Source organism: Chenopodium album, chromosome 3, assembly GCF_948465745.1.
Source record: "Chenopodium album chromosome 3, dcCheAlbu1.1, whole genome shotgun sequence".
In the NCBI taxonomy this organism is placed as follows: domain Eukaryota; kingdom Viridiplantae; phylum Streptophyta; class Magnoliopsida; order Caryophyllales; family Amaranthaceae; genus Chenopodium; species Chenopodium album.
In genome coordinates this window covers 32,971,541-32,996,050 of record NC_137836.1, presented here as the reverse complement: position 1 = coordinate 32,996,050, position 24,510 = coordinate 32,971,541, and the positions used below count along the sequence as shown (strand labels likewise).

At 37.6% G+C, this 24,510-nt stretch overlaps 1 non-coding gene across 1 annotated transcript; it reads right to left on the bottom strand.

Annotated features, from left to right (window-relative positions):
• Positions 1 to 22,199: 22,199 nt before the first annotated feature.
• Positions 22,200 to 22,305, bottom strand: LOC145625814 (small nucleolar RNA R71). Its single transcript, XR_014110716.1, has one exon. It is a non-coding gene; the product is annotated as a small nucleolar RNA R71 (small nucleolar RNA).
• Between the last annotated feature and the right edge of the window lie 2,205 nt (positions 22,306 to 24,510).

Here is a 24,510-nt window from a genome sequence, read left to right as displayed (position 1 = left end):
ATATTCCCAAATATTTCCTACCTTTACCCTAGCCTTACATTACAAGCTTTAAAGACCTTCCGACCTTGTGCATAGAAGTTATGTAAATGTGAAAGTGTTGTTTGTCAATGCAAGTTATGACTTGGCATTTTTCGAGTTGACTAGTAGGATGAGCGTTCAATATTTTTATACACACGAGAGTGTGAGTTAGGAGGGCATTGTTCACATTAAAGGGGTTGGTTGGAGAGCGATCGAGTACATCTTTTACTCGCCACATAAATGAGAGTTGAGTGTGTGAGCACTAGTCTTGAATTCTATATGCTCTTGTGGTTTGCTCTACTTGACGATTGTTGGGGAGCAAGGGTGATTAGATGAATAAGATTGATTGATGTTGAAGCATGTTCATTAGATTTGCATTGAATTGTTGGTTTTTGATTTGATTATTGGGGTGAAGTATGTTTTATATGTTTATTGATGAGCTCTTTGCTTAGGGACAAGCAAAGGTTTGGCTTGGGGGAGTTTGATATGTCCATTTTTTATAGTGTTTTACCCCCGTCCCTTGGTCGTTATTAGTAGTGTTTTTGGCTCTTTCGGGCCACTTTTATTACTAATTTTTGTGTTCTAGTGTTTTCGTAGTTTTAGTTGTATTTTTACAGGAAATTGCACTCTTGGAGCATTTTCCCGGGCTTTATGGATCAACTACGGAAGCTAGAAGGGCACGACCACTTTTGGAGCCTAGGATCGGTGAGAGCCGGTGATAAAGGGCTCGGTAATCGGGATCCCGAGGCATTTGGACCGAGTGATCGAGACCCTAAGTGGACATCCGGATTGGGCCGAAGAAATAAGCCCAATCGAAGTTCCAAGCCTCGAGGTGAAGCAAGGGCCCGATCGGGCAAGCTTAGCTCGATCCGGCAAGGCGCGCAAGGGTACGCTGGTGCGCGGCCAAAGGCGCGCCCGATCAGGTGAGCTGCTAGCTCGATCGGGCGCGGCTGTTGAGAAGAGCAGTGCGAGAAAAAGGCGCGCCCGATCGGGCGTGTGTTTTTGGAAGAGCTCTTTTGTCGAGCAATTAGTTTCTAATTAGGAAGTTGTTTTAGTTTTGTTTAAGTACGCTTGAGGACGATTAATTTCACTGATCTTTTTTTTTAGACTTTCTCTCTCTACTTAGGATCTTTTCTCTCTCTTAACTGTTCTCTCAACTCTTGTTCTTGATTATTTCCATTAATACAGATTAGTTTGGTAACGATTTCTCTTCTCTTAATCTTATTTCCCGTCATCATGACTTATTTTATTAGTTTGATTTGTTTAGTTTTTAATATGTGTGAGTAGTTCTATTTCTAGGGTTTATGGGGATCCATAAATAATACGAAGGGGTAATTTATTGTTGTTGATTATCAATGCTAGATTAATTTCCTATTGATTGATTTAACGCTCTGTGACTAGATTTGCGCAGATCTTTTATGCATGACTTTGACAACATTGATTCGAGATTCGACAGATGAGAATTAATGTTTAGGTCTAGTTTCAATAGGCAGGTTAATTTATAAATGGTTAAGTCGAGATTCGAGACATGAGATTTAATACAGGTAGATTAATTGTGTGATTGCAATACGTAGCGAAAACCCTTTACAATCTGGTTAATTGATGCATTGATGATTCACTATTATTGATTATTGGTATTGCATGATAATTTCTTATTAAATTGTTTTAACGTTTTATAATTGCGGCTTGTAAAAGTATAGCAATATTGCAGTGATGAATCGAGCAGATGTTAATTTGATATTAAAGGCTACTCTCAATAAGAACATAGATATAGTAAATTGCGAGAGCCTGTTAGATCTATGGTGATTAGTAAATTGCGAGAGCCTGTTAATCGTGTTATTTATGCAATGTCAATGATTGATTACTATGTTTTATCGTGGAGTATTATTTATTGGTGAACCTATGCCCTAGATCCTTTTATATATTGTTTTCTCCCTATTTTCAATCTTAGCAGTTTAGTTCCTTATTCGAATATAAATATTGGTTACTTAGATAATTTAGATTAAAATAATTAATTAGGAGTAAAAGGACTTGTTTCCCTGTGGAGATCGACCCTACTTCCCTATCTACATTAGTTAGACGATTTAGGAATTACTTTTGATTAGGGGATACGACTTAATTGGGTTAATGTCATGGGAGGGGAGACTTGGTGGGTGATTCAACGGGAATCGGGTAAGAGGGATAATGCTTTCACTTTACCCCACCCCACCTTGACCAAATTTGATAAGGGGAAGCCTTCTTACACTTTCAAGCTTAACGGTCAAGGTGAGGTGCAACCACCTCACCCTTCACCTTAACCCCACCACTCTCCCATTGACCACTCACCACCTCACCATTCACCACATTATCCACCACCTCAACCCTTTACATACGATATTCCCACTTCCTCTACCAACTACAACATAGACCCCAACGCCCCTTATGACTTCTCGGCTTTTAGGAGCCAATTAGATTGGATTGAGACGGGGCAAGGGAGAAATGAGGGTTTGGTTAGGGATTTGGATACTAGAGTAGGGTCTCTAGATCGAAGGGTAGGGTACGTGGAGAGGAACCTAGGGAGGGGTTTATACCCCATGTATGATGACTACGCCCGTCAGGGGCTATTCCCCCTGATTCACTTGTCCCTGATTGGTTCCAATATCCGCAAGGTGGATATACGAACCCAAGTGCCTTTGGTACCTACGTTGACTACTCATCGGTCCATGGTTTTGGGACCGATGTACCTTTTGGTGGGCTTGGGGGGAATGTGGACCCTAACTACTTTGCAGGTGGTTCGGGTTATGGAGGTGGTTGCTCTAACCATGGAGGTGGTGGTTCTAGCCACGGAGGAGGCTATTCGAGGATGGATGAGGAGGAGGTTACTCTCCCAAGTCAATGAGGGCATTGCTTGATTTGGCTTGGGGGGGTGTTCTTTCGCTTTGTAATTCTCTTCCTTTTCTCTCTTTATTTGCTTTCTAGTATAGTTTTTATTGCTTTCCTAGTATAGTTTTTATTGCTTTCTTATATATGAAAAATTCAAAAAAAAATTGAAAAAAAAAAATTGAAAAATACGTTCCAATGAATTATAAATTTGAGAAGTTGTTTTGTTGCTATTCATGTTTATTTTTGATGAGTTTGAGAGTTATATTTTCTTGAAAAAAATAAAGCATGATATTATGAAAAATAAGGGAAGTTCAAAGAAAAAAAAGAATGTGAAAAAAATAAGTGAACTTTAAAAGAAAAAAAATATTCAAATGTTCTAGTTGGATGTTGATCGAAGAAAAAATAATTTAGAGCTTCAATGAAAATTCAAGTTTGGAAAATAAAGTTTGTTTATTCACTCTACTTCTTCATTATTATATCTTATGAGTGAAAATGTAAGTGTTGGGATTGTTTATATTGTTTGGAGTATATTTGGTTGATGTTGGAATTGGTGCAGCAGCAAGCCATCCAAACCAAGCTGTAGCAACCCTGAACCAGGAACAGCAGAAACAGCACAAGCCTGCCAGAACAGCAACTGCTGAAACATCAACAAAACCCAGCAATAGCTGACTTGCTGACCAGAAATAGCAACAGCTAAGCATCAGAAATCAGCAACAGCAGAACAGAAGTCAGCAATAGCAACAGAATTCAACAACAGCAGCAGAATTCAGCAACATCAATAGAAAATAGTAGCAGCAACAGAAAACAGCAACAGCAACAGAACAGAATTCAGCAACAACAACAGAATTCAACAACAACAACAAAATTCAACAACAACAACAGAAAACAGCAGTAGCTACAGAAAACAGCAGCAGTAACAGAATTCAGCAACAGCAACAGAATTCAACAACAACAATCAGAATTCAGAAATCAGAGCATTCAGCATTCATAATTCAGAAATCAGCAACAAAACCAGCAACAGCAGCAGCAAAACAGAACAGCAGAAGCAGCTCCCTGAAAAAAACCAACTAAGCAATCAAGTATTTGCTTCCCGCTGGGATTCTACAAGCTGAATGAAATATAATATCCTTAACTAGGACATCAACAGGCTTGCAACAACCAGTAAACAAAACTGCATTTCTTTGTATCCAAATACCATAGACTGTTTCAGTGAAGGCAACTTGGATCACTTTGTTTTTCAATCTGGAACTTCTGGAAATCTTCTTCAACCATTCAATCTCATCACCAAACTGCTGAACAGGCTTGGAAACATGTAAGACACTCAGCACCTTGTTCCAAACCTGTCCAGAGTACTCACAATCAAAGAATAAGTGTTGAACACTTTCATTGCTATTCAAGCAAAAGAAACACCTTGGATCAGAAGAGATGTGTCGTTGTAGCAACCTATCCTTAGTGACAAGCCTATCCCACAAAGCTAGCCACAAGATAAATACACTTTTAGGAGTTGCCAAGTTATGACAAATGACCCTCTTCCAAGGAACCTTAGGAACTTGAGGCCTAATAGCAGCATAAAGCTTCTTGATTTTCATCTTATTGCCCTGTATGAAACCATCCCATCCCCCTTGATCATTCACCATATCTCTACAACTCAGAATCATCTTCAAAAACCAAGAGTATTTAGCAGGGGTAGGAGTGGCATGGCCATGATCGCTTTGAATTTTGTGGGATCTATTTCAATCCCTCGAGAACTGATCAAATATCCAAGTATTTTGCCTGACGTGACTCCAAATGCACACTTTGCTGGATTTAATCTCATGTTGTACTTACGGAGTCTTTCAAAGAACTTGCGAAGTGCAATGATGTGGCCTGGGCGATCTTTTGACTTGACGATCATATCATCCACATAGACCTCCACCTCTTTATGCATCATATCATGTAACAATGTTGTGGCTGCTCTTTGGTGGGTGGCACCCGCGTTTTTCAACCAGAATGGCATTATCGTATAGCAATATGTACCCCATTGTGTGATGAATGTGGTTTTCTCTATGTCTTCCTCGGCCATTAATACTTGATTATATCCGGCGTAGCTTTCCATGAACGATAGGAGTGCATGGTTTGCTGTGTTATCGACTAGAATGTCAATGTGAGGTAGAGGGAACTTATCTTTGGGGCTTGCCTTATTAAGGTCCCTGTAATCAACATACATTCTGACCCTTCCATCCTTCTTCGGAACTAGAACCACATTTGCTATCCATTCTTGATACTTAGATACATTGATGAAACCTGCAGCCAATTTCTTTCTAATTTCCTTGATTTTGAGAGCCACATCAAGTTTCATACGGCGCAACTTTTGTTTAACAGGCTTCATACCTGGAATGAGTGGTATTGTATGCTGAGATATATCCCTGTGAATTCCTGGCATATCTTGGTATGACCAAGCAAATACATCAACAAATTCACTAAGCAAGTTAATTAGCTCTTTGCATTCGTCTTGAGTTGGTGTTAATCCCATTTTTAATTCTTTGATAGTCGTATCATTGGAAATATTAACCGTTTCTGTATCTTCATTGATTGTTGTTTTATTTTCGTGTTCTTCCATTGCTTTTATTATTTCTTTGTCATTTTTATCATTAGCAAATCAATATTGATCAGGGTTAGGGGAAAGACACGCATCGTAAGCAAAGGTACTCATTTCATTGAATTCATTGGTCATTACATCAAAGAGGGCAAGGTCAGCTGCGTCAAATCCTAAAGACTCATCATTAGACTCTATAGCAGAAAGGGGGTTGGCCTCAAATGCTAAAGACTCGTCTGCAGAATTAGACTCAAACTCGGACTCGGACCCAGAATACTCAGATTTATCAAACATAGAACCTTTGCTAACGGTCACTTCCAACTTCTCTCCACTTGGCGTAGTGATCTTCACCATCTTGCGCCATCCCTTTAAAACATTATCAGCCTAAACGATTAACTCATAGGGGTCAAAATCCTAGTTTGATATAACAGCTTGAATGAGCTCGGAATCATCATTACAGATAAAGCTTGGGTTCATTCTTTTCTAGTCCAAAAACAAGATTAATGTTCATATAATTAGAGCTTGGACTAGCTAGTTTCTCAGTTGTGAAGAGTTCATCGCCTTCATCAATAAATTCACAATCAAGGAACATCTCGAACCCTAGCTCACGCTTCCCATCGTGGACAAAAGGCTTAGGGAATTCATAGCATGGAATGTTTTCCCCTTCTTTGATATACTGGGCATTGTGAGTGAATAGATATGGCTCCATGGCCATTTCCGTTTTCATGATTCGAGCATTTTTGCGAGCCTTCATTTTCATGAGAGCTTGTTTCACATCTTCTTTTGTTGGCTTGAATCCCAAGCAAAAGGTATCCTTTTTAAGTGCACCAGGATGGCCCCAAAGTTCAACCATTTTCTTTTTGAGTCCGAGGGTCATTCCAGGGAAATGCCCTTGTATCTTCAAAATGTTATTAACATTGGTATTTGAATAAGGATCAAAACCGAGGTGACACTTCTCCTCTTCTTTGATCATGAGAACATCATCCTGCGAAAACCCCAGAGATCTTCATCTTCCTCATCATGTTTGACGTGGACGATGGGAGTATCGATAACTTGAATGCGCATGGGGGAGGCATCAATGGTAATTGGAACCCCTCCAACTATGGCTTTCACTTTTTGGTGCAATGACGATTGGATCGCCCTTAGCTAATGAAGCCAAGGACGACCTAACAGCAGATTCAAAGAAGCTTCAAAATCCACAACCTAAAACTTGGTTCGACGTTCAATGACACCAGTAGTTAACGTTCAATGACACCAGTAGTTATGTTTAGCATGATAGTACCCACGGCTTGACGGCGAGTATTATCATAAGCACGAATCCCTTGAGTTGAGGGAGTTAATTCTTCTTTTTTTATGCCCAACTTCTTTGAAGTGCGGAGTGGGCATACATTTATTGCGAAGCCATTATCAACCAGGCTCATGGGGACATTCATTTGCCTACACACCACAGCGAGGTGTAAAGCCTTGTCAGAGAAAGAAATCAGATTGCTGGTACTTGGCAATTTAGTAGTGTGAAAGTTAACCAGTCCTTGAGGAGTCATATAATCATCAACTCCTATTTTCACCAGAGCATTCATCACAGCCTTTCGAGTCTCGTGAGAGGTGGCCAAAAGCTTCCATACATTTATTTCCACCTTGGTCTTTTGTAATTGTTTGACCACATCGTTTTTCACAGGGTCGGTGGGATCAACTATTGGTTGTGATTGCGATTGGGTGGAGGTGGAGGTGGAGGTGGACTAGCCTGTTGCAACCGTCCACTTCTGGTGAGAACCTTGACCTCATGGTCTCCCTAAACATCTTCGCTTGTGCCAAGAGACGAACAGGCTATATCTTTGAGATAGACGTCTTCATCGTCGCTATCCCCAATTCCATTTACTTCTTCATAGTTTGAGACAAATACAAATTCCGGCAGAGGTTCATTCACATGTTGAATGAGTATTAAAATATCAAAGGAGACTTCATCTCCCATGATAGCCAAAGCATCAGAAAAAGGACCTGTTTGAATATTAGGCTTCTTGCCCCCTAGAAGGAAAGGAAGTTGATTAGCATCAATCAGGTCTTGGATTGCATCCTTCAACCTCCAACATTTCTCAATAATATAACCTTTGCCTTAATAAAACTTCCAATGAGCATTGGGGTCATAGCTAGCAGTTCTGTTTTTTGGTCGAGGTTCTGGAAAGGGTCCAATTGGCATAATCAGTCCTTGACTGAGGGAACACACGGAACCCTAAAAAGATAAAAACCCTATAGAAGTGCACCGCGACACGGAATTGCCCTGTGTCACTGTCAGACAGGGAAAATTCCCGCGACACGGTGGACAACTGTGTGACGCGGGAAATAAAACGCGTGAAGCGTTTACGCGGAAAGGACACGAAATTGCCCCGTGTCATAGCATAGACACGGGGCTCACTACCGTGACGCGGGGAACCTGTAGTCCATTTTTCCGTCTAAATTCATTTTTTAACCCTAATTTCGTTCAGCATTTTAAAGTATCGATTGATAATTTCGGTCCATTTCTGATTTATTATTATAAATTGGGCCAAAATAATAATAAATAATAAAATAAATTGAAGGTTTGGGCCGAAATATAAAAATAAAATAAAAAGGTTTGGGCTGAAATTAAAAATGAACTATGCTTTGACTAAACATCAAGACTGATCCAAAAATTGATTTTAATTAAATACGATTGTTTAAGCACTCTCTGGATTAAATACTGAACCCGACCAATAATGGCGGTAAAAGGTTGTTAAACATTGGGTTTGATTTTGGGGAAAAAATTTTAGGTGGCTATAGAAGCCCCCACTTTGACTGAGTTTGTAGAAACGTTAGTTTCGAAAACGAAAGTCAAAGTAGTCGATAAGGACGGAAAATGATTTAAGACGTTCTGCGATCCTAGATCACTATGTATATACCGATACCTACAGAAAAACATTAGTTCTACAGGTAAAAAAAAAAAGTAAAGGGATAGAATACGTATTTGACACCAGTGTATCGGTGACAAATGAGTTTGGCAGCTTCCTATGCTTTAAGGAATCCACCGGATGACGTTTGTTAAAATGCTTTCCACGCTTGAGGAAAGTCGACTAAAGAATTTAGTAGCTTTCTAAGCCTAAAGAAACCTACCGGATGACGTTTGTTGAAATGCTTTCTATGCTTGAGGAAAGTCGACATATGATTTTGGTGATTTTTTATGCTTGAAGAAATCCACCAATAATGCTTTACATGCTTGAGGAAAGCCGACCTGGCGATTTTCTATACATGAAAAAAAATCCACCGATAACGCTTTCCATGCTTAAGGAAAGCCGACTTGGCGGTTTTCAATACTTGAAGAAAAATCCACCGATAATGTTTTCCATGCTTAAGGAAAACCGACAACTGATATAATCGCTGAAATTTGCAAGGGTATAATGGTTTGATTATCCCCGAACGTGGGCCGTAGATGATTTACCTTCAAGTCGACTATCAGACTATATTAGGTGCTTAATGTGTCTAAAATACAACCCTAATGCTTTTTAGGAGTAAGTCAGTAATTTTGGCACCCTTTAAATACCAATTACAAAATTTCCGCGCAATTCCGGTGAGAAAATAACTGACCAAAAGTTGTTGAAAATCGTTCGAACTTGGTCAAAAATGCTAGAATATTTGCCAGAGGTTGAAAGGACCGTGCAGGGCAAACAAAAGGGCACCGTTCCACATGGAACAATCCCGCGACACGGTGCATAGCCCCGTCAGACCGTGGAAATCCCCGTGACGCGGGTTCCCCCCCCCCCTTTTTTTGCTGAAATTATCAACGCGCCACAACACCGTGCCACGCGCGTGAATACTGTTACATGGTAACGGGAATCGTGACACATGAACGGGGTAGTGTAACGGTTATATTTTTGTCTTTAAATTTGAGCTCCTGCTTCCTATTTTCTCACTTCTTCTTCACCATTTTCCTCCTACTGTTCTCCTTCCTTCTTCCTTCCCTTTTTTTTTCTTTTATAATTATACGGCCACCGTGCCACAGCTGACGGCGCCGGCGTGAGGGAGTATCCACCATGACACGACGTCCGTACCTGTGCACGGCCATTTTTTTTCTTTTTTTTGTTTTTTTTGTTGTTTCATGCCGCTGCTGCTAGCTGTTATCTGAGTTCGTCGCTTGCTGTTGCTGCTGCCTGAGCTCCGCCACCGTCCCGGATTCACCGTGATAGGGGAAAGCTTCACCGTGCTGCGACTTTAGACCACCGTGTCACGGTGGTTACTACACTATTTTTGCGGGTTTTTCGAGCTTTTATAGCTTAAATCTCCACCAAATTCGCTCCAATTTTTTGCTAATTTCCACATTTTTTATTTCTCACAAGGATCTATGTAAGTTTCCTTTGCTTTGTCTCAAAATTAATTATAAATTCCGTACTCGCTTGAAACCCTAAAAAATCAAATTGGGGGTTTTTCTGTAACACGGTGCTCACTGCCGTGACACGGGGAACCTGTAGTCTGTTTTTCTGTCTAAATTCATTTTTTTTAACCCTAATTTGGTTCATCATTTTTAAGTGCCGATTAATAATTTTGGGCCATTTCTGATTAATTAATATTAATTGGACCAAAATAATAATAAATAATAAAATTAATAAAAGGTTTGGGCCAAAATAAAAATAAAATAAAATAAAAAGGTTTGGGCTGAAATTAAAAATGAACTGTTCTTTGACTAAACATTAAGACTGATCCAAAAATTGATTTTAATTAAATACGATTTTTTAAGCACTTTCGGGATCATCAGGTTTGATTTTAGGGAGTCATTTTTAGGTTTCTACACCTCCCGTCCCGACAGGAAGTGCAATGACGATAAATAAAACCATCTTTGTGTTGGATCGAATTGAAGAATGCTTATGGATAATTGGTTAAACCAAAAAACACAAAAGACTAGCCCAAACCAAGAAAAAAAGCCAAATAAAGTCGAATTAAATAAATCCGATCATAATTAGGCTTAAGCTTGTTCTTAAAACCCAATAATGACGGATTTAGGAGCGCCTAGGTCAAAATAAGTGATGCCGCAGAAAATAACGAGCGCATCTTAAGGAGTCGCGCTGGGCAGGCGCGCCCAACCAATCTAGTTGCGCGCGACACTCAGCGCAACTTCCAGAGTTGCGCTCGTTAAAGATTCGGAATTTCATAACATTGAAAAATTGAATCTTGCCATCAAGACGAGCGCAAGATAATTAGTTGCGCTGCATATAGCAACGCAACTCAATCACTTGCATTTGGTGGCCGCGCGCAACTAATCCAGTTGTGCATGACACTTGCTGCGGCAGAATGTGTAAAACCCTAAACCTACTCAATCCCTATAAATAAAGGCTTAATCCGAGGCTTAAAGAGACTGAAAATTACTCTAAACTCTGGTGAAAAACTTGTGAACTTGTGCTACCTAACCCCTCTTGTCCTAAACACTCACCCCTTTGATAGTTTGTTACTACGATGGAGGTTCCCCAATAAGAAGGAGTCCATAAGTGTTCTAAACGGAGATCTAGCAAAGGGAAGAGGTAAATTCCTGAACACTTAAATAAATCATCTTTATTTTCTTGTTTAAAAGAACTTTAATTAATTAATTAGTGTTGCTTGATCATTTTAAAAGGTTTAATTAATCAATTCCATATAGTATCTTGCGTTAAATATGATTAGAATTGAATAATTAATTGTTGGTTGGTCACTTAAGCCAAGACGAATATTATTTATTTCTTGTCATATTCACGAATTTGATTAAATAAAGAATAACGACGTTGTAATGTAATTCCCACGTGAATTAATGTTTGTAAATAAAATCAACTAACTTAGTTTTAGGTATCGCATTGCATATATTTGTTTTGTGATGAAATTGTAAAAAAGGAAGAGCTAGTAGAGGCTATACTAGGGCTAGAATAGCGAATTATCCTTAAAAGGAACGTTATTTTAGTACCCTCGCTCCCGAACACATTTCTGATCTATGTAGACCAATTTGGGAATGGGTAAACTTACGATTCCTGCTAATTATTTCATGAACTCCACATGGAAGAAAGGCATGAACGAGGTTTATGAGTTTTCCCGAAACTCATTAGCGACTCCTACTTGTTTTTTATAAAACATCGTGATGATTGAATCAATTCTAATTCAAGGTCCCCTAACAAGTGTAAAGTCCTAGGCATTTAAATGGCCATGGGCATCTAAGAAAGGACCCCATTACGATAGGATCTCCCTCTTTATAGTGGAGACTCCACTGGGGACTTAGAGGTTACATGATTAGTTCTTAGTTATGGTTAAAGGTTTCCAACACTAGGTTGCCTATGGGTTGTAACGAGAATTAACATGGATAATCTCTAGTTAGAGAGCGAGACTTGAACGCAAATATATCTTCCTTTTGCACAAAAGTAAAAACCAAACAAGCAACATTGCATCAAGCATAATCATATCACACTCCAACCTTTGGGGATTGGCTCATTGATTAGGGGTCGCCAACAGTAGGCTTCTTTCCCGAAATAAAAAACAATGATCGCACCCATATCACCAAAAAATGTTGGGAGAGCGATGTCATGAGTCAACACATTTAGTGATTGATTTGTGCGTCGTTTCTTAAGATATGGTACCTTTGGACACCCAAGCCTTTTGACCTTAGAATGGAAATGCGTGAATCTTGGCTTATGACATGCTCTATGTGATTATGTGACTATGTGCAACGTGTTAGGATAGCCTTTTTTTTTTTTTGTTTTTTAGTTTGGTCTAGGTTCCCAATTATAAAGTTGTCCCTTCGTAATTTTGTGTCGTATTCGAAGGGTAACATAAAAAAAATAAAAAAAACGATTACAACAAAAAAGCGCTCGAATTAAAAGAAAAAAATTAAAAAAAAAATCTTACGAGCAGATGGCGCGTGCAATTCAATGAGTTGCGCAACCCCTACCAGTGCAAGTGATTTTGATGCGTGCGCCAGCCGCACGCAGTCTTATCACTCGCACACGCCCACTGTTACGAGTCGATTTGATTTCTCAAAAAAAAAAAAAAAAACAAATTGACTCGTTCAAACAATATCTTCACTAGAGAATTGTTTAAGGGTGATGTTATCCGTTCGAATATATCTTGCGTCATTTTCTTTTTTTTTTCTTCTTCTAAATAAGCTTATTGATTTACTTATCCTTTCGTACTTCCTTTAGGGCCGGTTTTCAACCTTGGGAATGAAGACTCCCGGGCAATCGTATTCTACATATACCATCAACAAATCCACCCCTTTCAAACCATCTTCCCTCGACAACTAGCCCTAGTCCAACAACAATGTCAACCATCGAGCAACTCCAAGAAGAGATTGCTCGCTCGAGAGAAGAAAAGGCTCAAGAGGCCGAGGAAAGAAGAATCAAGAAAATTGAAAAAAATAAAAAGAAAATTTTCGAGGCTCTAGCCTTGCAAAAAAAGATGGAACAATTATCCGTCAAAGAAAAGTCGTTAGAGAAGCTTGCTCCTCGTTCCACCATGGGGAACAAGTATTTTAACGCAAAAAAGTTTGCTCCTCCCTAGGACTTGTTTTACTGGAAGCTACGGACTTGCCAATATTTAAGGTGACCAATAATCCACAAAACCACTTAATGTGTTTTACTAGTACCATGACACTAAATGGAGTTGATCCTAAGCTTTATGCTTTGACTTTCCCATTATCTCTAGACCCAACCGCGAGAGAGCGCTACTATAGGTTAGATCCGAAATTCAAAGCGACATGGGAAGATGTAGTTTTGGCTTTCATTACCCAATATGAGAGTAACGTAGAGTTCAAATCGACTCTACGTGAACTTAAAATGCTTAAGCAAGGCGACGATGAAGGTTTCCTTGCTTTCTATGGTAGATGGTGAGAAAAGGTGGTTCACCTTGCCCAAAGGACACCTAAACTCGAGTTAATACAAAAGTTCATTGACAATTGTCATGAAAAGTACAAGCATCTACGTTACCTTGGTTTAGACACTTTTCAAAAGGTTTATTCTATGGCTACTAGGATTGAAGATGATCTTGCTAAAGAAAAAACAAACAAACCTTATCATCATCAACCTAGGAATAACTACAAAAAGGGGAATGATAATAATTCATCCTCTATTGATGTATTTGCGAATTCCACGCAATATAATAACAGTAATGATCCACGGAAAAGATGGACAAAAGAAAGAAAATTTACACCATTTCCCGTAAGTTATTAAGAATTATTAGAAGAGCTTACTTGCACCAACAGGGCCAACACCACCCACTCCACCAGAAAAAAGATTTGCTAATTGGGATGGTAATGCTTATTGTGCTTATCATAGAGGCGTTGGGCACGATACTGAATGTTGCTACGTTTTAAAACACAAAGTACAAGATTTAGTAGACGATGGGAGAATTCCCACGCCTAAACCTAACAATAATGCATCCCCATTAGGGGTGTTCTATATTTTGATGAGGATCATATGGGAAGTGATACGTTCAATTCTTTGGACTATATCACACCTATAGGAGAACCTCTAGCAACAATACTTATAGGGGAAACAAACGAAGTATGTGGACTGTGAGGCGACGACTTTCAAGACTTATATGTCTCTAAGTATGCCGCTGTCCCACCTCCATCTTGTTTACAAAATGAGACAAATGGAGAGCTTGATTGGGATCATTTCTTGGGGAAGTCACAAGACTTATCAAATCTCTTCTTGGATGAACAATGGAATCAAGCACAACTCATGGAACATCTTGAAATAGAGGTACTTTCAAAGCCTCTAGAAGAAAGTTGGTTCATGAGTCCTACAACTAACCCAAATGAGATAGACCATCTAACTCGTTCTGGGCGAGTTTACCAAGCACCAACAAATGGATCTTTGACCACCCAAAATCAAACTCAAGGACAAGTACAAAATCCAATACAACCTCCACTCGAGGTAGAAAATCCATTGGTTAAACAACTTTGCCAATCCAAGGCGAATGTTAGTAGTTGGGAACTCTCAAGTACTTCTAAGGAACATAGGAATTCTCTTATGAGCGCTCTAACGGCTTTGTCTGTAAGCACAGACACAACCCCTCAAGATCTTGTTAGCTTTCTTACTAACGAGAAATCTGACAAATCAATCATTTTCACTGATGATGCACTACTACAAAACGAGTGCTTTTTCGACGCTCAACCCTCGACGCTAGGTAAGGAACGTCAACTAATATTCATACTATGCGTGTATTCGCGACGTTTTTCAGGGTCGAAACTAATTTTCAACTCTAAAAAGCGTCGAGAGAAACTAGCACGTGCTTACACGTGAATAAAAAACCCACGAATGTCGTATTTAGGGAAAAATAACCGGCTGAACATAAACACAAACCCTAACTATTCTTCTCTCTTCCATTCAGAGTACAAACCTACTCATGGAGCCATGAATTTTAAATCCAGATCTTTGTCGCTGTACTAATAAATCTTGAATGAGGTACTCTACATCAGTTTCAAATTCAAATGTTCGAATCTCTCTTAATCAATTTCGAGTTTAGATAGTCCCTCTGATTTAATTTTGAAATAAGGTACATCAATTGAAAATTCAGATCTTCGTATCTCTAAATCAATTAAGCATTGAGGTATAGCAATTTTAAATCCAGATCATCATCTACAATTGAAATCAATTTCGTCCCTTTTACTACCGATAATAATGAGGTATCCTTTCTTTTTTGGATTCAATTTTTTTTCTAGTTTCGTGGATTTGTTTTTTAATTTTATTTTTTAATAATGTTAAAAAGTTATGGTCATTTATGAGTTTGATTCATGAACAATAGATATTATAAGGTTTTTTTTGTGCTACTTTTATAATTCAATTTTTAAAAATTAGCCTTTTATTACAGCTGAAGCGCAATTTTGATGGGCTTAGTGCTGTGTGAAGCATAATTTTGTCGAAGTGCTTCTTTTCTATGATTTTTATATGTTTATTAGTTTTCTTATACTTAAATGTTATTAAAATTCTATGATTTTGATTCCGTGATCTTACATTGCTAGAAATTAATGGAGCTTGTAATATGACAAATTAGTTGTATATAGATAAATCGTGTAAGAAATGTATTAATTAGCTTATTTGATCTTGGTGGCAATAGTTATTTGGGATAAGAAAATAACTTAAGTTCCTTGAACAACAACATATTATACGATTAGGTGGTGTAGTAGAGTACTCACTACAATTTCCATCCTTAACTTAATTTATAAAAGTTCACTGTAGAAGATTTATATGTTCGATTAAATTGTGCTTATTAATTGAATTAATATTAGTTTTGATTCAATCAACCGAATCTAGAGTGTTGGGCTGGTTAAGTTATTATTCAATGTGGCTTTGTTTCATATGGTTGGTGATTTAATGTGGATTGATATAATGAAGGGTTGTTAATAAATTTCTATGATCGATGGAAATTCGGATTATGTGTTAAACCGTTATCACTTCAGTTGGCTATGCTAATTTTTTTTACTAATGCCCGTTTGATAGCTAGGCTTAATCATTCTAATTGGATAGAGCAGGTATACTTTGATTCGTTTCCACAAGAGGTGATTAGTTTGGTGGAATTTTATTGTATTTGACTGATATTTAAATTTCAATATGCTCACTACTTAACCCCTCTTTTATTCTTTTACATAGAGTTTTTTCTCTAAATTAATTAAATAAGTGTAATAGTTTTGCTTTTGCTACGTAGCTTAATAAACTTAATAGGTGATTAGGGAGTAGTAATATCTGAAATCGATATGAAACATTGCTTTCTATTTTTTCCTTTGATGTGATTTATTATTGGTGATTTCTCAACTTAGCTGGGATGAATTCAATTTTCTGAATAAGAAGAGTTCTTGGTGAGAATCTTTTTTTTTAGTTACAGATGAATTATTTCAGATTTAGTGTTAGATTCTAAAATACTCAGCTTCATTATTATGGCTATATTGATTTGCATTTATTGTTCAAATATTGCTTTCGTTATAACTATGCTGCTTGTTTGGAGTGCTTGCTTGTTCCAATTGTTTCTGCTCCCTATGTTCCCATTATTGTAAATTGTTATTAATTTAGGGTAGTGTTTTGCTTTTGTTTTTGTTTAGACATGCCATAAGTATTACAGCTTGAGGACGATACTGTAACTGTTATATCAACTTCAAGATTTTCCTAACTTAGAGGTTGGCTTATTACGTAGAATTGTAGGCTGAAAACTCTACTTTGCCAAAGAGTTATGGTAGATTGCATTTCTTGTACATAAGATTGATCTTTGCGGTGTTTAATTTTGAGCTTTACATTTTTGTGAAACAGATTCTAGTTCAACTAGAATTTTTCATCGATATTTCTCAACATCACTTGTTTCTTCTAAACACAAATAGCATCATAATTAGAAATATAAGTTGTAGAAACAATAATTTCCTTGTTGCTACAGTCCTTCAGTGTGGTTCACCATGTTTTATGAGAAGCGGAGAACTGAGATGTAGAATGTGACATGGACAATAGAGTGAATTTATTTTCTTGTAGCTAGTCTATGCAAGTTGTAGATGTTTGATCACAACTGCATTGGAGTAGGATCTATCTCTTGGATTTTGTAAAAAAATATTTTTCTTGCAAGAGCCTTGGTGGCCATATTAGAAAGGATATTTACTAAAGCCATTGTACTTTTTGCCTCTTGCACGTGGTACAGAAGGTTCAACCTAGCAAATTAATGTTGCACTAGCTTCGTGCACAACTTTGAATCTAGATAGCCTTGTAATCATTGGAGGTGCTTCTAGTGCTCTAGTACAAAGATTTTCCAAACGACTAAACTCGGCTTCTTGTAATGATTGTTTTCTATTCTTTATTTTGAAGGTGTAACATCGAATTCTGATGCTGCTCAGCTTGCTGAAACGTTTATAGAGGAAAATCGCCCTACAAAGGTGCCGCAATCTTTTGTTTTCTCTCCCTTGAGTTAAATTTCTATCATCAGTTTAATTGCTAGTTTCTTATGCTTGAATACCCTTATTCTGAAACAAGAGGGTGGCTTCTAGTTATTGCCTTATAGTAATGCATGTTTATATTACTATTTTAATTTCTATCATCAGTTTAAATGATTAAATTACTCAAAACTGATGTGATGCTCCCAATACCATCACTTTTGGTGTTTCTTCAGTTTAAGGTTGATTTCTAACATAGATATTTGCCTAATTATTCAAGAGGGGGATCCTTCCTGATAAGGTAACCTGTAATTTGTTGCTTAGACCTTTGGTTTTTTAATTTTTTTTTATTTTATTAATGTGCAACTGGTCAACAATAAAGGCTTCTTCTTTTATAGGCATGATAGTAGTGAAGTTATTAAACAAGTTTTAAGTACTAGGCTTAGCCTTGATGTATTCATCTGAGTTTGCTGAAAATATGATGTTTTGCATATAGTAATTTGTAGTAATATTGTGCTGTAGCTATTTAAAAATTGTACATGTTATCATGTTGGCTATCTAGATCTTTTTTCCTTGTATTTTATCTTCTGGAGTTGCGTACTGCATACTAATGAGTTTAAGACTCAGTTTGAGCTGGTCGGTGTGAAATATAAATGGTTGTGTGGGAATATCTGAGTGGAAAATCCCATGTATTGTCTTGGTAATGAATCTCCACTATTCAACTAGATTTTCTCATTGATATTTCTCAACATCCTTGTTCCTTCTTAACACTTATAGCACCAAAATTAGAATAATAAATTGTAGAAAGATTGATGTTGTTGTTGCAGGATGTTGATGCTGATCACACTGTTGTCGCTCCACCTTGCGTTGTTGCTCCATAATATTGTTGCTGATGTTGTTGGTCCATTATGATGTTGTTGTCTGTCTTCCCGGGCCACACTAATCACTTAGTTCCTATCGAAGGATCTACAAACATCAAAGGGTGTGCTGTGAATTCAAGGACAACAATGATTTGAAACAATATGAACTTTGCTTAACGCTTCTTGCAAGCAGATTAATTTAAAGAGCAGCTAATTGGAGATCGATTGAAGGTTTTTTTTTTTTTTTTGTGAAGAAATGAGCAGATTTGTTCCACTAGTACTACTCTTGAATGAAGTATGGGTTGGAATAATATTTCTTGTACTACCTAATAGAAAACTCATTACAATGAGATATTGTACATGTACTATAACATATTTATATGCAATAAAAAAATTGGCTTTATTTTGCTGTGTATATATTGGTAATACTAGTAAATTGTTAGTGTGAAATAATTTTTTAGGTAATTATATTCTAGGTATTTTTGTAAAGAATCTGGACAAAAAAAGTCACAAACAATGAGAATATAGACAGAAATAAGCGTTGCCAACATAAAAAAAACATCTAATAGATAAGACTATGGACACAATAAAGCGTCGCAAAACTTGAGGTTTTAGACACAAAAAAGCGTCGATAAACTTGAGAAAGTGCGCCGAAATTGCAAATTTCGACGCTTCGTATAAAAATTTGGACATCTTATAGCGTCGAGATTTGCGACGCTTTTTTATGACGTCTAATTTTCTCGACTCACATATTTTCGACGCTTTTTTGAAGTGTCGAGAAAAATATTTTCGACGATTTTTAGCGTCGAAAAATAGCTTGAAAAGCGTCTAAAAAGGACGGATTTTCTAGTAGTGATGATTTGCCTTCAAAAGACACTATCCACAACAATGCATTATACCTAGCTATGGGGTGCAAGGGATACAATATCCCGCTTACTTTAGAAGACAATGGGTCGGCTGTAAATGTGTGTCCATTACGAATAGAAAAATATATAGGCCTTAATCCAGTAAAAGATTTTCATTCAAAACACAAAGCATTAAGGCCTACGACAACTCGAGAAGATCGGTGTGTGGAACTGTTAAGCTACAATTCACCACAGGCCCAATTTAAAAGACGGATGAATTTCATGTCATGGATATTAAACCCACATTCAACGTTCTATTTGGACGTCCTTGGATACATGAGCTTGGTGCAATACCATCCTCACTTCATCAAATGATTAGGTAGAACTATCAACTGCTTCCTATGATAAATATCGCTATAAATGACCAACCACTTTTGGAAATAAACCATGATAATGATGAAGAGGACATGTGGGGATTTGCCGCCGAGCCAATCTACACAATCGAAATGGAAGAGAGCCTCAAAGAAACATTCAAGCTTGATCCATACTCCACTCGGATAGTAAACAACATCTTTTTTAAGAGTAGTTACTTTCCTGGAAAGCCTTTCGGAATAGGAATGAAGATATCTCGTTTACTCCCTATCCCAAAGAAAATTCTCTCCTTTGGATTGGGATACAAATCAACCAAGGAAGAACTAAAGTCTCATGATGTTATAAACAAAGCACGTAGAGACAACAATAAAAAAAAAAAAAGGGACAATCACTTTGCTCCCATCTTACCAACAAACCCTCAATGGACAATTCATTAGGGAGGGAAAAGATTATCCTTGGTATGACTTTCCAGAACCACTAGTTCTAGAAGGAATAAAGAAGCCTGGATTCGAGATATTTCACAATTGCTACTTCTTGAATGATTATGAGTGTCATTTGTGGCACTCATTTAGTTCTTTTTAGGGTGAATTTCATGCTATTCTATAGCTCTTTTACTTAGCTTTTCCTCAATTTTACTCTTTATTTCTTTTAGTTTGTATTTTCTTAGTTGAATTTCTATCTTTATGCATTTCTTGGTTTATTTTGTTATTTTCTCTTTGATTTGCTTGTTTTCCATCATTTTTCAGGTTAAGGTCGTTATCCAAGATTCCCAAGGCCTCTTCCCAAGTTCGGCATTGATTAGGATGCCTAATGTTCTCTATTTGAAGCTCAAGCATAGAGAAGTGCAAGTTCTTAAAGACCTTAGGTGTTGCATTTAAGCCGTGGGGGCATAATTTCTCGTGTTGAACCAACAAACATGGAGTTTGGAAACTACAAGATCCCGTGTTTATTAAGAGCATTGAGTGGAACGCACGAGGAGCATCGACATGTTGGTGAAGAGGGTTGTCCTGTTCCCAGGCACGGGCGCACGCGGCTATGGCACGAGCGCGCGGCCTGGTGGCGTGGGTGTGCCTCTCTCGGGCGCGAGCGCGCCTGTCTGGGTCTCTGTTCCGTACCCAAATTTGCTCGGCCGTACTCTCCCTTATAGTTAGCCGCGCATGTACGGGTTTATTTAGGGACGATCTAACTAATTTCTTTTAGTTAGTTTTACTATATATAGATTTTCATTCTTTTTTTAGAGGGAGGAAGATTAGAATAGATTTTTGAAGAATTAGAAGAGAGAGAAAATCTAGATTGTAGAGAGAGAAGTTCTTGACTGATGATCGGAGCAGATTGGTAATTCTAGCATTTTCTCCATTGAATTGAAGCAAGTATGTAAGGATTTATTTTACTTTAATGCAATATTTAGCTTATCATTTCAATTGTTTTTTTTATTGTTCAAGTTTGAATTGAATTTGTGTTTGAATTAGTTTTGTTTATATGATTAGGATGAAATTGTTGATTAGCTTAGTTTTGATCTTGATTTCTATGGATTGTGAGTAGTTCTCTTGCTAAGGGAATGGTGAAGCATATATGAGTAATGGATTGATGCTAATTGGGGAAAATTGATGGAGTTAATGTTGTGATTAAATTGGTTGATTGATTAAGTGCTTGTGTGTGATTAATTGAAGAGTAGCTAACTTTGAATGTTACACTAGAATGCATTGTAAGCTAGCATTGATACGAAAAATTGATTTATGGCTTGCTTTTGTCGATTGAGTAGGTTTGCAAGGTTCCTAGTTAGAGTCTCTCGTAGTTGACGCTAGCTTGACCCCTAGGAGATTAGCCTACATTACTCTCTTGATTGCTTAATTTATTTTCCCTCGCAACACTTGACTTAGTCATCTCCAATCCCAATTAGATATATCCATTCCGAGTATATGCGGATCCTAACCCTAGTGCTTGATAAATTTGATTTCATTTTGATTATTTGAATGTTTGATTGTTTAAAATATACACACCTTACTCGTTAGTTCAAGATAGCTTAGCTTTCGCATTATAATTCATCTCCCATTCCTAGTGGTTCGACCCTCGACTTACCCTATGCTAGGTTTATTGGTGTGTTGAGGGATTACAAATTTTGTTTTGACCAAGGGTAGATTAGTTTTCAACGACCTAGTCTCCGCCTTTGATAAAAAAATGGCTTCGTTGCCGGGGAATAGCGTAGTTGTTTGATATTGTTGTTGAGTCTATTTCACTTAATCTCAAAAATACAAAAATATTTTTCTCTTTAGGCTACATTAGTAGCCGCACTATTGATATTTGCTTTGAGTTTTTTGTATGCGTATGATAAGAGGATGGACTTTAGCGCCATTTGATCTAAAATTAAGAGAACGATAACAAGGATACGGGTTGCTAATCGTTCTTTGAGTCCAAGCTTTCCAAGAGAGGAAATTCACCAAGAAAGAGAAGAGGAGGATCAAGTTGGGAACTTTCAGCGCTTATAGTTTTGAGAGTTACATATCTCCACCAACAACTCCCGCCAATGACTTCGAGATAAGGCCGACAATGATAAAAATGATTGACCGAAGGCAATTTAGTGGAGGCAAGCATGAAAGCCCACTAAACCATCTCAAAGTATTGTAATACCATCAAGGTCAATGGGGTTTCTCAAGATTTCATAAGGCTCAAGCTATTTCCGTGTTCTCTAATCGGAAGGGCTTTGGAAAGGTTGGACAAGGAAGTGAAACCTAATTCCTTGAGAATTTGGGATGAGGTTACTAAGGAGTTTCTTTCTCGCTTCTATCCTCAAAAGAAGACCGACGAAACAAGAACTCTAATCCAAAGTTTCAAGAAAAATCCTAGTGAGAGTTTGTATGAGGCTTGGGAAAGATACAAGGATTATCAACAAGAATGTCCTCATCATGGAATTCCAACCTATCAAATCATACAAATTTTCTATGGAGGATTGAGTCCCCAAGGGAAGTCGTGTCTTGATGCCGGAGCCGGAGGCCCGATTATGAACAAGACCGAAGAAGAGGTTGTAGATATAATTGAGGATGTAGTTCGTCACTACATGGATTGACAAGAGGGAGAGAGAGAGTTCGTAAGCAAGAGTGGCTCAACGGTTTATTTGGTTGATCATCTTATTTCAATCAATAACTTGTCTTTCCAAATCTCAAACTTGGGAAAGGAGATGACATTGCTAAAGCCAAGCTAGAGAGTGCCTCTTCGATTGCACCAAGTCTTCCCTCCCACATAAAATGGAGAGGTACACCTTCTAACTCTACTCCTCTCGAGTAATATGCCAAGTGGTTGTGTCTTTTGTGATGTTTGTGGGTCTTATGACCATGATTCTTCAAATTGTCCAAATGCTTTTGAGAACTGTGATGATGATGAAAACAATGATTGTGAGCAAGTGAATTTTTTTTATAATAATTACAATCCACAAAGATTTGATGGTACAAGGAATTTTGGAAATAGGAATTCTCACCAACAAGGTAATTTTGATAACAACAACAATGGTGGTTATAGGAACCAAGGAAATCAAGGTTTTCGAGATAACTATAATAACCAAGGTTTTTGTAATCAAAACCAAAACCAAAACCAAGGGTATGGAAATAAAAACCAATCTCATGGTTTTGGTGGCCAAAACAAAAATTTTGGTAACAATTAAGGGCGAGGTAATTGGAACAATCAAATTAGGGGAAATTTTCAAAACAACAACCAAAGGGGACCCTCACCCGGATTTGCTCCGAGACCTCAAGGAAATGGCTGATAATTCTTATGCTTAACCCCCATCTTCCAAGACTACCTTAGAGGAGATCATTGAGAACCAAACCAAGATTTTGAACACCTACATGTCGGTAAGTGATAAGAAATTCAATGAGATGATGACACACAACAAGATGCTTGAAAACCAAATCACTCAACTAGCCAACACTTTGAAAGATTGTCCTAGCCCCTCTTCACTACCCTCTCAAGGAGTTTATCATAAAAAACCCGTTTATTCTTGACAAGGGGTGGAACTAGGTCGTTGAAACTAATCCTCCCTTGGTCAAACTAAATTTATAAACAATTAACAAACCTATATACTAGTATAGAGGCAAGTCAAGGATCGAACCTAAAGGAACGGTAATGTTCAAGCGCTCTCAATTATGCGCCTAAGCTAGGTCGAAGTCTAAGGATTAAAGGTAAACACTAACAAATAACAAACAAAGAAACCAAACAAATAAAGCACTAGGAGCGGGATCAACATGTAATCATGACAATTGTAACAACTCAGAATTAATATGCAAATAATTGGTTGTGAAGACTAATGGCAAGCTCAATTAAAAGATGAGTCAACAAGCTATCTCCTAGAGGTTAAACTAGCGCTAACTACGAGAGACTCTAATTAGGAGCATCATTAATCAAGCTCAATCGACAATTGGAAGCTACAAATCAATGGTCCGTATAAATGTAGACTCACAATGCAATCTAGAACAATTCTCAAGGCCTAATCGAATTACACACATGCAAACTTCCATTAATCGATTTAATCTCAACAATTAATCAACATAATTCCCAAATTAAGCACAATCAATGAATCATACAATCTTCACCCTATCCCTAGCCAAACAACTACTCTAACAACATCATCAAATCAACAAAAAACTATTGAAATCAAGAATCAACAATATATGAAGAACAACTACGTTAATCAACAAACCAACAAATATGAAATAAAAAAAAAGCAATAAAATGAGATAGAGTTAAGAATACTCATTGGTAATAGAGAAGATCTTAAACACAATTGTCACCATTGAATCTTCAATCTCTCAATCACCATTGAAATTCCTCACTTTCTCTCTCTAAAATCTACTCCTAAACTAACCATAAAACTAGATAGAGAAGCTCTCAACTAAGCTAAAATTATTATCAAAATCTAAATGAAAATTATTCTAAATTTGCCCCAAAAATTGGATTTACAAAGGTATTTATAGAGGCGTGAAAACAAAAACCGAGCAAACAAATACCCAGGAAGGCGCACCCGCGCCTGTGCCTTGCGTGCCCGCGCATCTCTGGGTTTCTTCGATCTTCTCGCGGCTTTGTGCGTTCTCTAAGGTCTTCGAATGAACACGCAATCATGATGAT